Genomic DNA, 13157 nt, shown 5'->3' with positions numbered 1-13157 from the left:
GGAAAAATTATTTTCTAGACATGACTACTCAAGTGTTTTTTCCTTTTCCATGACATTTATATATTAGTGGAACTCCTGTGGCATAGCTGACATTGAGACAGAGGATATGCTGTTTTATGCCAAGTAATGTACTATCAAGGCCACTGATTTTGTAATTGAATAAATCAAATTGTGCTTTTATTAGAATACTGCAAGAGTGTTAAGTGAACTTTTTAGGTTTAAATTCTATAATTATGTGTCGGAGAATGGAGAGCAGAAATCCTGAGAAGCAACAGAGTATATCAGGATGCTGAATTTCAGAGTTCAAAGATGGTGGTGCTATTGAGAGCAGAACCACCTATATTGGAGACAAACAGAATTCTCAACGTCAGTGGGGCGTAAAATGGACGGTGGCAGATCAGCTGCCCATTATATACCCCGCCTGATTTTCCTTTCCATTGAAGTCATTAGAAAGGAAAATGGGCGGGTTGTATAAGGGGCGACTGATCCACTACCACTTGTTTTACACTCCTGCCAAAGTTGAAAGTTCTGCCCATAGTTTGGAGGTCTCATAAGTAAGAACGATGTCACTTACCTTGGAGGCCATCCACAGAGGACTCAAAGACAAGTAAAATGAACAGGAAACTTTAATCTTGACACAATTAACTTGACAGGAGGAAGCAATTAAGTGTTATGTGACAGAGTGCGTGCATACGCTACACTTTAGACACAAGCTGTTACTGTAGGGGGCATAGAAAGTATTAATTTACAGAACAAGCACCAATTACCTTCATTTGGGGGTAGGAGGGGTTCATTCTACAGATGACAGTTTGGTAAATTAGGAGCTAGATGAAACCCCCCCCCACCCCCGTGAAACAGAAAATTGTTTAGGCATGTTGAGAAAGCGTGTAAGGCACCAGGTCTGTTTATGCAAAGGTAAATCATATAACGAAGGGCAGAAAGAAAGCATTACAGTGTTGGATAATGACATGTTAACTATCAATATTTGGAAAGATGCTGTAATATACCGTATCACAGTTCGTAACACCTTTCCCAACAGAAATCAATGCAGCACAGGGCAGCGGAGATAGACAATGTTTGCATCAGTATCTGCCCTACTCTAAAACTGACATTTTTGCTGATGTGGATACAGTGACAACGTTTTCTTTGCGTAATGAATATGAACAAAAATTCAGAGTGCATTTAGAATCCCCAAGACAATTATTAGAATGCCAGTCACCTACAAAAACATTTAAAATTTCACTTCCGTTTTAGTCAAGTCTTCACTGAAAGTTTCTCATCCAATTATATTAAACTTGACATATATTATTTCTAAACTTGGCGATCCCCCTGTGTTTTCAAGGAGCAACCTGGTTAGAGATCCCAGTCTGCAATCCAAAATATTATGCTAGTAAAAGTCATGATTTTCAAGATACCCACAGCAGGTCACTTAATAGATAGCTTTTAAAGAGGTATTTACATTAGCGTCCTAGGTGAGACTGTAAAACAGCATTATTTGCTTGTAAAGAGAAAAAAAAGAGAAGCATTTTTTGCCTAAAATGCAAATTATTTAAATAAAAAAGGTAGATGGGCATTTGGGGGGAAAGAAATGAATAGTAATTATGAAGGATCCAGGGGAGGTAATAAGTCATCAATGGGGATTATTATAATATTGAGAAATGAGGAATTTTCATGACGGAGTCACCAAGGCACTAAACCTTGAGGCTTGCATATGGAAAAACATAATCGGCTTAAATGGAAACCTGGTTAACGCTAAAGAATTGGTATGAATTTTATGTATCTGAGTTTAAAATGTTTAGGAGGACAGGAGAAAAAAATAATGGGGGAGGAAAGAATTAGCTTTCACCAAGGGTAGGTCTGAAAGTTATCAAAACAGGAGATTTTGGAAGTAAAAGATCAAAATCTGTTTAGGTGCTGGAAGACTGGAGGATTGCAAATCTTACATCCCTGTTCAAAGAGGGAGGGGGATAAACCCGGCAATTACAAGCCAGTCAGCCTAACATCAGTGGTAGGGAATCTTTTAGAGACAATAATCCAGGACTTATTTAGCACTTGGAAAAGAAAGGGTGAATTAATGAAAGTCAGCATGGATTTTTTTTTAAAAAAGGAAAATCGTGTTTGACTAATATGATTGAGTGCTTTGATGAAGCAGTGAGAGGGTTGATGTTGTTTATGGATTTTCAAAAGGCATTTGATAAAGTACCATATAATAGACTTGTTAGCAAAATTAAAGCCCATGGGATTAAAGGGACAGCGGCAGCATGGATATAAAACTGGCTAGAGGACAGAAAGCAGAGTAGTGGTGAATGGTTATTTTTCAGACTGGAAGGCAGTACACAATGGTGTTCCCCTGAGGTCAGTATTAGGACCACTGCTCTTTTAGATATATATTAATGACCTGGACTTGGGTATAATTTCAAAGTTTGAAGATGACACAAAACTTCAAAATGTAGTAAACAATGTGGAGGATAGTAACAGACTTAAGGAGGACATAGACAGACTGGTGCAATGAGCAGACACATGGCAGATGAAATTTAACGTAGAGAAGTGTGAAGTGATACATTTTGATAGGAAGAATGAGGAGAGGCAATATAAATGAAATGGTACAATTTTGAAGAGGGTGCAGGAACAGAAAGTCCTGGGGGTGCGCGCACACAAATGTTTGAAGGTGGCAGGATAAGTTGGGAAGGCTGTTAAAAAGGTATATGGGATCTTGGGCTTTACTAATAAAGGCATAGAGTACAAAAGCAAGAAGTTATACTAAAACTTTATAAAACACTAGTTAGGCCTCAGCTAGAGTATTATGTTCAATTCTGGGCACCACACTTTAGGAAGGATGTCAAGGCCTAGAGCGAGTGCAGAAGAGATTTACGAGAATGGTACCAGGGATGAGGGACTTCAGTTATGTCGAGAAACTGGGTTTGTTTTCCTTAGAACAGAGGAGGTTAAGGGGAGATTTGATAGGAGGAGTTCAAAATCATCAACGGTTTTGATAGAGTAAATAAGGAGAAACCGTTTCCAATGGTAGAAGGGTCAGTAACCAGAGGACACAGATTTAAGGTGATCGGCAAGAGTCAGAGCGACATGAGGAAACATTTTTCTTTTTTTACCTGCAGCGAGTTGTAATGATCTGCAATGCACTGCCTGAAAGGGTGTTGGAAGCAGATTCAATAGTAACTTTCAAAAGGTATTTGGATAAATGCTTGAAGAGAAAAAAATTATAGGGCTATGGGGAAAGAGCAGGGGAATGGAACTAATTGGATAGTTCTTTCCAAGATCTGACACAGACATGTGATGGGCCAATGCCCTCCTTCTATGCTGTACCTACTATGATAGGTGGAAATCTAGACAAAAGAAAGGAAACTAAAAAGTATGATGTTGGCCTTTATTTCCCAGTGGAAGCATCCACTATACCACAAAGATAAGTCCAGGTTGACAACAAGGAAAATCACCAAGGACTTAATTCCCAGCCATTTGACATTGATAATGTTATGACTCACATCATTTCCTCTTCCTGCATTTCAGAATGGCATAGTGCACCTTAATTGAAGTTAAGGAATGGAATCATTGCTGGGTGATTGGAACACATCCAGTGAGGTTTCTGCACTTACCCTGCTTTTTTGGCTATTGGTCTTCGATAATTGGATAGCTCCCAAACCAATGAAGTGACAGGTCCTCACTTTACCTGTAGGATGAATTATTCCTGGGAATAGCTAAAATTCTCCTGGTAGCATTAAAGTCTCCAAGGTTTTCAACTGGATTGCCAGTGGCTCTTTGCATTAAAATGCATCATCAGAAGCTAAACTGGAACTTCACTATAAAAGTGTTAAATGTACAGGAAAATCCAGAGGACCAGAATATCTTGATCCTAGGTCTCGTGCTGCAGTAAGGTCTGAATAAATTCTCTAATAATGGGTTAAGGGGAAAGGAACACTCTCCAACAGGCACGTGCAGTTTTCTGATCATGGCTAGCTTCTGGAAAGCCTAGAGACAAGATAATCCTTCCCAAAGTATATGATGGCAAATTATCCTCATTTGAAGAGCCCACTTTGTTTTAAATGATTTATGTTTTTGTGTTCATCAATTTTGTTGATTTGCTGCATCCTCTTCCTCCATTTTAATTGGCTCTCTTTCTGCTTCATCTCTTCATTTGCAGCTTTCTCCTTCCTCCCCATAAATTCTAAAAATATTGATACAGTTCAATACACATTTGCAATACCACCACTACTAAGGGTAGTCTATGGGAGAACTGGAGGAAGAGTTCTACTTTACAAATGTAAGTACGTGAGGCTCAGAGCCCTATGCATTAAACTCCTCTAAAATGGAACTTTATTCTAGAAAACGCCCTCGGAGTTTTTAGCTGTCATCTTCCTCGCTGCCTGAGAGGTCCTGTTTCCAATCACCTATGATCTGATTGGGACAGTATCAAGTGGAACCCTGCAAGAGAGTACGGCGCTTAATGAATTTGCCAGAATACGAATGGATGTGTGTGGATTGCGGGGGGGGGGGGGGGGGGGGGGGAAAGGGAGGAGGACGGAGAATCAAACCCTTTATGAAACGCATTCTGCCATTCTCATGCGTAGTCTGCACCGGAAACCTATCTATCTTGCATGGCAGCGGTCACTGGTGCCTGGATTCTGATCAGGAGCTTTAAGGAAAGGCTTGGCAAGGCGCACAGAGAAGTGAGTTTCAACAATAAAATTTATCGTCCTGGAATGGATACTAGTTTAGCATTAATTGCTTTTGTATTAGAATTTTTAAAATTCTGAGACTGGCGTCCAGTCCCATCATTTATGCTGTTTAAGTCCAATTTCCAGAATCCAAATTAAAAGACAATATAAAAAGGGCACTATAGCCTGCATCAAATTGTTCTTTAAGAAACTACCATAATCTATATATGCCTTCAGGGGAGGGGAGCCCACATCCACTAAATATGTGCCAATGGGACCATTCCCATGTAGTTTGTCATGGGTTAATCATCCTCCACAGCCAAAGATTCGGGTTTGAGTCTAGTTCATGCAGAGCTGCTTTACCTAGTGGTTTAGTCACCCTCAACCCTTCCTCAAAGCCTTTATAGCATATGTAGACCATCTCTATGGATGTGCATCCCAAATTGCATCCTACACCATCTGTACCAGGGAGGTTTTGCCGATATTTTTCTGACTGGAATCTCTTTCTTGGGTAGTCCCAACTAAGTAAGGCTCCATGTTTCTAACAAATGTTTTATTTTGTATTTTATGATGCTCAGCCCTACCCTGAGATGCCCAGCCGGAAGTGGCCAAATATTCTAAACTCAGCCTCCTGAGTCAGAATGACCATCTTTCATTTTTCTTTTTCCGTTTCTCAATGTTATATTGAATAATATGGGATATAAAGTTTATTTCCATTTTACAGGTGTAATTGAGAACTTGAGGCAAATTTGGTAGGCAGCACAGTCATGTCTTGATGACCAATTGTAACCATCAGCAGTCAAGAAAAAGCTTTGTATTTTGCACTGTATCTAAAGTATTTAGCAGAAGTTTGTTTTGTCATACTATTCCAACTATGGAGCATTTAATGTTTTTTTTAAATGCAGTCAATAGATCGTAACAGTCCATTACCAGAAGTACTCGACCATAGCCACACTAGGATTACACACACGTTTATTCAGTGATCCTGTACACCCAGTGGGGAGGTCTTGCTTGATGGGAGTACGGGTTGGAGATCAGCGTTAATGTTGAAGTCCTATCTCTGACTTGGACTCTTGTTATGAGGTTCTCCAGTGGGAATGCAGGATTTTATCCTTCTGTATGGAACGTTAAATTTCACTTTTGTGCTTTAGTGCCCTGGGTTTTGCTCTTGCTTTTTTTAAAGCTTATTTTTATGTGACCACCTGGACAACAGGACATTGATTGATGACTGTTGCCATACAATATGGGTTAGGCAGAGTTGCAAACTTTTAACTTTTCTTTGTTTTGTTTTATTTGTCCACGTGCCTGAATAAGGACAGCAATGTTTTTGCTGGTAATGGCTCTACCAAGTTGGCAGCTGTTGCTGTGCCAATTCTGGGAATAATAATCCTGAAAAAGAAAACATGGACTAGCTGTTTTGGAAACAGAATACACTTGCAATATATTAGACTATATGTGGACTATCAAATGTAACCTACTCGATGACAAATAAAAGGCTTTGTCCCAGTTCAACAGCACAAAGTGTAATGTGGGAAGCAGAGAATACAATCTTCTTAACTGAAGAAAACACTAACTGCTGCAATAACACACATCCTGTGGCTTTAGAAAACATGATGTGGAGATGCCGGTGATGGACTGGGGTTGACAATTGTAAACAAATTTACAACACCAAGTTATAGTCCAACAAATTTATTTTTAATTCCACAAGCCTCCGAAAGCTTGTGGAATTAAAAATAAATTTGTTGGACTATAACTTGGTGTTGTAAATTTGTTTACAATTTAGAAAACATGGTAGTAGGAAACCATTAGCCACAACACTTATCTAAGATAGCATAATTTTCATATGCACACTATGTACATGGTTTCCTCGGAACCATTCATGGAAGTCTTTAGACCTAGAGTGTAAAGGATACTTAAGAATAATAATGCATCACGATTCACAGGAATGAGTGTTCAATTTTCTTTAGCATTCTCAAGCAGAATTAAAAGCCTATTGTACATATGTAAAAGTCATTGGTCTTGAGCATCGTAATTAGCAGTTTCAGTCCTTAAAATTACAATTGACAAGTGGAAAGGTGTCTGAAACATACATTTGCAATTAAATTAGTCAGTCCAGAGCTGCCCACAGCTTTTTGAATATATTCCAAGCCTATTTATAATGTTACAATGGCACTTGAAGGTTACCACATCAAGACTTCCATTGTTGCAATATGTAGATTGTACTCACTTTATTTTTAAATGAAAGCTCAGTCTGAGTTCTGCAATGGTCAAACGAAGGACTCCATAACATGAGGCACATACATGTCAAATTTCAATTCCAATCAACACATTAATAACAAAGATGGTACATGAATACAAATCTTATTTAGTTCACTTTGCCAGTAGCAAGGACTTTGTTTTGCAAAACAAAAAAAGAGACCATGATACTTGTTCAGAAGTTACCTTAGTGCATTATATTTATGTTGTCTGATAGTCTGACATCCAGTCTTGAATAAGCTGTAACATCCTCCAACTAACATTGGGAAGACTGAAGCCATCATCTTCAGCCCTGACCACAAACTCCATCCCCCTCCATGGTCAATGTCTCAAACTGAACTAGATAGTTCACAACCTCAGTAGCCTGTCTGACACTGAACTTTCACCAGTGTATCATCTCCATCACAAATATCACCAACTTCCAGTTCCACAACATTGCCTGTCTCTGCCCCACTTCAGCCCATCTGCCACTAAAATCATAATTGAAGCTTTTGTCATCTCCAGACTCGATTACTCCAGTGATCTTCTGGGGAACGCCCATCCTCCACAAACTTAGCTCATCCAAAATTCTGCTGTTTGTATCCTATTGCACATAAAGTCCTGCTCGCTCATTAAATTCATCCAGACTGATCTACATTGGCTTCCAGGCCCCAACATCTCAAGTTAAAATTCTCATCCTTGTCTTTAAATCCGTACAGGGCCTCACCACCATCCCCCCACCCCCGCTTATCTATAACCTCCGAGTCCCTACAGTCCCTCCGAACACTGTTCCTCTGACTATGGCCTCAGTGTATATCGCACCTTCTTTTGTCCCATTAATAATGGCCGTGCCTTCTGTCATCCAGGTCCTACTCTCTGGAGTCCCCTCTGATTCTTCACCTCCCTCTCCGTCTCAAAACCCATCTCTCTGACCAAGCTTTGAGTCACCCCTTCTAGTCTCTCCTTCATTGGCTCGGTCAGGTTTTTTTCTTCATATCTCTGAAGTACCTTGAAAGATGCTCTCATAAAAAAGGCAAATTGTTGTTGCTTCCAGTTTCAGTGTGCAAAAGTAGTCCTGAAAAAGGCAAACTCAGCAGAGGTAAACTCTAAGTACTGTAATGGCCACCACAATCTGATAAAATTGTCTTATAAAATTGGCTAACCAAATAGTTCACAACTAACCACAGCATACATGATGACACTTGTAGGTTTTCAACCATTAAATATTTTAATGATCATTTGTGCAGTCAAAGGAATTCAGCTAAAGCCACTTTGTATCATTACTTTGTCATTGTGAGGTTGCATCTGTCAAAGAAAGATGTTCTTATTCTCAATGACATTTGGTATCACAGTATATTACAGATGCCGGTGATGGACTGGGGTTGACAATTGTAAACAATTTTACAACACCAAGTTATAGTCCAGCAATTTTATTTTAAATTCACAAGCTTTCGGAGGCTACCTCCTTCGTCAGGTTTTCACATCGTTCACCTGACGAAGGAGGTAGCCTCCGAAAGCTTGTGAATTTAAAATAAAATTGCTGGACTATAACTTGGTGTTGTAAAATTGTTTACAAGTATATTACAGCGCAGGAGGCCCATCGTGCCTGTGCCGGCTCTTTGAAAGAGCTATCCAGTTAGTCCCAATCCCCTGCTTTTACCCCATAGTCCTGTAATTTTTTTCTACACACAATACAAACAAAGGACAGCTAGCCACAATTTCACTGGATTGTCACTTGAAATACAACTGAAAATCAGTCTCACAAAAAAAAAACTTATACAAGTCTGAAAAATGAGACTGGAGTTTAAGCAAAAAGTCAGAAGCCACCTGCAAACACAGGAGGCAGTAAAAATAAGTAAACTCCTCAAAAGTCTGCATATTACTACCAGTTCTCAATTTCCTATGATCAATTGTGAAGCAAGCATTTTAAGCAATCACAAAGTGGGATGTTATTAAGTGTTTAAACCTTGTTCATTGTACAGTATCTAAAATGTTAGGAAATACTATAATGAGAAGACATCAAAGTCTTTGGGCCAAAATAATCACAATCAAGTAGTTCCATAAACAAAAGGATTTTTCCCCTTGACATCTCATACAATTTTGTTTCAGTGTTAAATATTACCCTCGAGTATAATTAGCTCCTAGTCCTGACTGTTAGGCTATCAGGCTGGCAGTTTAATTTTTAAAAAATACACAAATATTTTGAAGACACGCACAACTCGTTTTCAGGGTGGTCCAACCACAGGTTTTTAAATATTAAGTCTCTCAAAAAAGGTAAAACTAACTTCAAACTTCGTATTAAAATTAAAGCAAGTGTTTGAAACCAGATAAAAGAATGGCATTCCGATGGAATTTTTTTTTGCACTTACTTTTAAGAGTTTCCTTTTGCGGTTCACCCACGCAGCAGCGCGCTGACCACAATTGCGCAGGGGCACTTGTGATACCTGAACACGTCGTAAAGATAATTATTTTTAAACATTTTAACAAATTGAAACCCAGTAAACGCGCAATTTATGACTTCGTCTTTGCATCCTTAAGGTACCTAACGGGTTTGTTTGCATTTCCTCCTGAACACCTCCCTCCCTGTACACCGCGCAGCACTGCACAGCTGTCAGGCGAGATGCGGCTGCGAGTAAACATAGGGCCGCAATTCTCCCGAGTGCTTCTGCCGCCCACCTACTGAATGACAAAGCAGCCTGGCCTAAAGGGGAGAACACTAGATATGTCCAACAGGGCGCACACACACTGGGTGCAACTGACTTAGGCCTTTCAACGAAAGGGGCGGGGGCGGCACCGCGGTCTTTAAAACGATCAAACATCCTTAAATCGCGCGCCGACACACTGCACAGACCCCCTGCATTTTACTTACTGTTTTTGTTGTAAATCTCGCAGCAGTGTTTGTCTAAGACACAGAAATCCTTTCAAAGAACGGGCTTAGTTGGGGTGGGGTCCCTTTATTTTTGAATTGCTCTTATTTTGTCAATTTACTACGTTTACTGGCTGCGGGGAGGGCAACTAATCAAGGAATAGTTCAAAGAAGACAGGTTTCTTCTGTCCCACTTTCAAATGTTATATAGTTTTACGGGTTAAACGAAAGAGACGAGCGAAATATTACTGATGGTTAGTATGTGAAGAGGAGGGAGGGGGGGAAGGGGAAGTAATGCTCCTCTCTTCAAATGCCGGGTGGTAGTAGTGGTGACTGATAGAAACAACAGGCGCCCAGTCTCGCGCCGACCACTCAGCACTGAGGGAAGAAGAAGTAGCAGCGCCCGCGCTCATCCGCGCCGTTTCCATGGTGACTGAGGAACCGCCACGGCTTCTGTCCCCCTCCTCGCGCTCTCTTTCCTCACGTGAACCCGCTCGGATAATGTGAGGAGCGTCACGTGGCGTGTCCTTTCCCTGCCGCGCTCTGCGATGTGTGTGCTGCAGGACACACTTAGCTCCACCCTTCTCTCTGGAGAAGAAGCTGCAACCATTAAACACCTGCCAGCGCTTGTGTTTTTTTTTGCATACGCGAGATGTTACGAGAACAAAGAACAATGTATTGTATATTGGAAATATATGTGTACTAGAAAACTAAAAACAGAAACAGGCTGAATAAAACACGCATCGACTTACCGCAGAAACTATAAAATTGATAATAAAATTAACGCATCATTTATTTAAGTTAAACATCAAAAATAGTTGTCCAAATATGATTAAGCATCTGGTTTTATACCGGGGGCTGTGTTGTTCAGACGATGGAATAGAACCCTGCTTAACTCTTAGCAGCTAGCTTCCGCTCACCCACATCGTGATTTAAATTGTTACAAACAACAATAGTTCCACCAGTAATCACACTGGCTAAAGAAAATAGAAAGAAGAAAGACTTGCATTTATATTGCCACTTTCACACCTCAGGATATCTCAAAACGTTTTACAGCCAATTAATTACCTTTGAAGTGTATTCACTGTTGTAATGTAGGAAACGCAGCAGCGAATTTACGCACAGCAAGCTCACACAAACAAATAATCTGATCTTAGTGATGTTGATATTGGCCAGGTCACCGGGGAGAACTCCCCTGCTCTTCTTTGAATATTGTAAACAATTTTACAACACCAAGTTATAGTCCAGCAATTTTATTTTAAATTCACAAGCTTTCGGAGGCTTCCTCCTTCCTCAGGTAAATGTGTTTATATTTCTTTGAATAGTGCCATGTGATCTTTTACGCCCACCTGAGAAGGCAGACGGTGCCTCGGTTTAACGTCTCATCCAAGAGACAGCACCTCTGACAGTGCAGTACTCCCCCAGTACTGCACTGGAAGTGTCAGCTTCGATGGTGTGCTCAAGTCCCTGGAGTGGGAATAGTTAAGCAAGGGAGTATCATCATTTGAGTTCATTCCTAATGGGGTTGCCAACCCTCCAGGATTGTCCTGGAGTCTCCAGAAATTGAAGACTAATCTCCGGGATACTGCTGCAAGCAATCCTGGAGAAAAGTCATAAGGGCATTAAAAAAACATTGTGTTTTTTAAAATTTTCTTTTAACACTTTTATTATAAAAATAATAAAGATGGGAAAACTGTCTGTTTGACTGACAGTCAAGAGTCATCCAATCAAGTAATGGGGAGTCTGTTCACTGTCTAAGTGGCATGGGAAAGCGGCACACCGAGAGGATGGACATGATGGCTGACCAATGGCGGAAGCATAGCATCGGGACTGTTGGAGGTCATGTGATGAAACCTCCAAGAATACCTCCAACCAGAGTTGGCCACCCTAATTCCTACCATGTCAATGGGACTGAGCACTGGCCTGCATAGCCATTAACCAGTAGGAAACAGACATAATATTAACAATGTCAGTGAAGCCCTGAGAGATGGTTGTCTGGAACTTGTCAACAACCTGTCAAAACCAGAAGAGACAGGTCTTTACCCTCGAGTGCCGAAGGCTTCAAGGCAACAGTTTGAGCATCTATGACTGAAGCTAAGTGTCTTAAGGGCCCCTGTTGTGGATACCTCTATTGCAGATTGGTCTGGAGCTACCACACATTTCAGGATGTAGTGCTGCAAACGTGGCTAGTGGACTCCTATTATCTGCTGCACATTGTCAGACTGTCCCCAGTGCCTGCACATACTAGCATCATTAATATCTTTTTAAAAGCAGGACCCCTGAGATCAACATCCTGAAGCTCTTCAGCGGATGGGTGACATCTACTGACTCTGATCATAAATATCTTTCTCATCTTCTGTTCCAGGTGCTCCTACCCACTCATTCTCTGTGCATTACCTGTGCACTCCCCTATGCCTCACTCTCTGATTGTCCTCTGGGTGCATGATTCCTTGGCCAAATGCATCATGCTGCACTTGTCTATATTAATCTGACAGATAAGGACCCAATTCCCCCATTGTATCAAAATTTGCCTGCAAACTGTTTTTTTCATCCAAGGTCCTAACAACTGCACATGTTTTTGTATCATCTGCAAACCTGCAGATCATCCTTCCAATGCCTTCATCTAGATCATTAATAAAGATGATGAAGCGCAACAGTCCTAACACTGATCTCTGTGGGACTCCACAGATCTCCACCCATAACACGTTATCCAACAACTTCAGGCGTATAGGACTCTGAAAATAGGCAGGAGCTCCATCAAATACGAGAATTAAACTTAAATACAGGCAAATGAAGGCACACGTAATTTCATCATTGATGCTGTGATTGCATTGTTTTAATCATGCCCAAATAAAGTGGGGTCTGGGATTGCTAGGTTCTGTCATGATAGCACTGAGCTGTACTTTCAAGTTTTTGTTTCCCAATTTTTGAGCCTATGGTATAAGTATATAATTGGTGGCTTACTTTTGTTTTTTGGGCACCACTTTGTTAGGATTCACTTTATGGCAAGAGTTATTGCAATGACAATTTTTGGTGCCATTTCAACTGACAACATGGAGTGTCATGTGGAGAACGAAGAGGAGGTGTAAAAAAGATATTGATGGCAGGTGAGGTTGTACTAGAGGCGTACGTTCTAAAAAAGAGGTATGCTTATCTGAGGAATTCCACCTCCATAAGCAGCATTTTATTAATGTGGAACTGTATTTCCATAAGGCACTTCACAACAACTTTCATTTGCATAGCGCCTTTAACGTAGTAAACCGTCCCAAGACACTTCATAGGAGCATTATCAAACAAAATTTGACACCGAGCCACATAAAGAGATATTAGGACAGGTGATCAAAAGCTTGGTCAAAGAGGTAGGTTTTAAGGAGCATGTTAAGGGA

General features: G+C 40.5%; 1 protein-coding gene across 4 annotated transcripts in view; it reads right to left on the bottom strand.

The window, feature by feature from the left end:
• Positions 1–10274, bottom strand: part of mapre2 (microtubule-associated protein, RP/EB family, member 2) — a 96124-nt gene extending 85850 nt beyond the window's left edge. For 2 of the 4 annotated variants that reach the window (XM_067979900.1, XM_067979904.1), the window contains exons 1-2: positions 9775–10274; positions 9275–9349 (exon numbers count right to left, since the gene is read on the bottom strand). The gene's annotated coding sequence lies outside the window, so the exon portion shown is untranslated. The remainder of the gene's footprint in view (positions 1–9274; positions 9350–9774) is intronic. The other 2 variants (XM_067979899.1, XM_067979903.1) reach the window with 1 other exon arrangement.
• Between the last annotated feature and the right edge of the window lie 2883 nt (positions 10275–13157).

This window comes from Heptranchias perlo, chromosome 3, assembly GCF_035084215.1.
Source record: "Heptranchias perlo isolate sHepPer1 chromosome 3, sHepPer1.hap1, whole genome shotgun sequence".
Lineage (NCBI taxonomy): Eukaryota > Metazoa > Chordata > Chondrichthyes > Hexanchiformes > Hexanchidae > Heptranchias > Heptranchias perlo.
The sequence above is the reverse complement of the archived record's forward strand: the minus strand, read 5'-3'. Positions and strand labels throughout refer to the sequence as shown.